Genomic DNA, 2,458 nt, shown 5'->3' with positions numbered 1-2,458 from the left:
TGTTTCCTTGTACTTTACCAGAAGTATGAGCATACATACTCCCGCTAAAGTGGGGGCTAAATGTAGCGTCCTAAAATTGCGACACTTGCAATTTCGACTGCATTTCGGTCTTCACGATGGCGACGCAACACGCAACCTGAATGAAGACCCCAAAACTTGCTCACGACACTGAAAACTGCATTTTTCAAGCACCGTTGGCCTGAACCTCCTTGCACCTTGCTGTCCCGGAGGTGGGACCAGAGCGCCCAGCGCCCTGGTCCCTCAGGACCAGGGCGCCCAATGCCTTGGTCCTCCAGGACCATGGCGCCCAGCGCCCTGGTCCCTGGGTCCTATTTTGGGCCCGGTTTCCTAAGTGATATCGGGTCTTTTTGATTGCAATTTGGAAATATACTTCCCTAGTCGGCCTAAGGTCGGGAAAATCAGTCTATCAACCCTAATTGACAAGTATATAAACTACATTTTTCTCTCTCATTTGAGATGAAGGGGATATGTGTACAAAGCGTGGAAACTATACTCAAGCATTCAAACATTCAAGCAATTGATCATTCCAAGTCTCCATTCAAGGCTAAGTGTCGCATTCAAGTCAAGGATTCAACCATTAAAGAGGAGATCACTTACTACATGCTACAACATACAACATACATCTAAACCTTTGCACATAAGGATACAAACATCCTTAGAACAAGGTATTAGTACTTGTTTTACATTACAGTCATTTACATTTACAGCACTTGCTCATTTCTTGGTTAATTCCAAAACCGGGGTTTGACCTAAAGGCAAACCCCTAATCCCTAACCCCCCAATCGTCTTCGCTTTTCTATGTGTAGGTTGCAGGTACACGGCTGAGATTGAAGATCTGGAATCCTTGTGCAGAGACGAACCGATCCCCCTTCGTTTCGCAGATTTTTCGGAGGACTGTGGCGCCGGGCGCCATCGTCCCAACAACTTTTTTTCAAATTTGCAGGACAGCGCCGTATCGACATTCTACTGCTAATTCCAGGTCCGCAGCTTCATCCTATAACCTAAACTCAGTTTATAAGCGAATCTTTATGACTTTCTATGCATCCTTAGCTTAATTTCCTTAATCAACATTCTTTACAAAAGAGGGTAGCTTTGCTTTCCAAACCCTTGAAATTCATTTAGCATCCAATCTTACATCGTGTGGGATTGAATCTTATGAGTTTCAACCCCTCTTTTGAATGTAAAGTCTTCCCCCTAAGTGAAAACCCATCGAATCCTAGCGAACCTCCCTTCTCTCTCCTCGGAGTTAGAAGAGGGGAGACCAACTAGGGTTCGACCGCGATTTTCCGCTTTACAGTTACCTATCGATTGACAGAAGAAATGAAGTAGTAAAAGGAAAAGTTAGGGTTTGTGCCCTAATAGTGATGTATTTATTACGGTAGGTAGGACCATATTTAAAAGTTACTTTCATCGTCATTTTTACTTACCTATTTTGCAAGAAGAATTTTTCTAGCTTGAGCAGAGCAACAAGAGTGATTCATCTTGCATTCAAAAGAATTCAAGAAGATACCTTGCACAAAATTTTTGTAGTCATTCAGAGTGGAGGTCAAAGTGGTAAAACAAGCTTTTGGAGAAGTGTGTTGCGTTCGACATCGATGTACCCTAGTTCAAAGTCAATGAACCCTAGTTTGGAATAATAAGGTATTTTTTGTCAAATCAGTCTCATCATTTGGAATTATCTTGATATGGCTTCTACATCTGAAATCCCTTCTAGGTCTAGCGAACTTGAGAAATCATATGAGTTTCTTAGGAGGAAGGTGAAGTACAATGCCCTATCTCAAGTTCCCATCGAAGTAATTGTGGAAGGTGATGTTTAAGGATATATTAATTGTAAACTAGAAGACCTAAGGTCTCTAGTGATTCACTCCCAACTGAGTCTATTATGTGGAAATGATAAGAAGATTAAACCTGAGTACAACATAATCAAGAAGAAGAAACTTCACAATGCATCATATTTTCTAGAGGATTTAACAGAAGAACACATTCAGATTATTCTTAGTAGGGTTTGTGGTGATAAGATGTACCATGAGTGAACCCATGATATTACACCAGAAGCAATTCATGTCATGACTAGTTTCTGCAATGTTGGGGAATTTCCCGTTCTTCGCAAGATCACCAAAACTAAAGTGACAGAGCTCACTAGTTCTGTGAGCGACCAGCGGGCAATGACTGTAAACACCATTAAAAATGACTTGTTGAAATATGTGTTCATGGTAATTGGGTATAGATTATTCTATGCTAGCAAAATGAATTTTGTTCCTATAGTTGTGGTGCATGTCACTTATAGGATGATCAAGGAGAATGCAGAATGTGACTTATGTATCTGCATGCAGAAACAACTCATGGAGAACCTAAAGTCCATCAAAGTGGACAAAACTTTGAGGTTTATGTTTGATCAACTTCTTGTTAGTTTGTTTTTATATTTTCAAGGATATTT

Source organism: Cryptomeria japonica, unplaced genomic scaffold (genome assembly GCF_030272615.1).
Source record: "Cryptomeria japonica unplaced genomic scaffold, Sugi_1.0 HiC_scaffold_63, whole genome shotgun sequence".
In the NCBI taxonomy this organism is placed as follows: domain Eukaryota; kingdom Viridiplantae; phylum Streptophyta; class Pinopsida; order Cupressales; family Cupressaceae; genus Cryptomeria; species Cryptomeria japonica.
Note: the sequence above shows the minus strand (reverse complement) of the source record.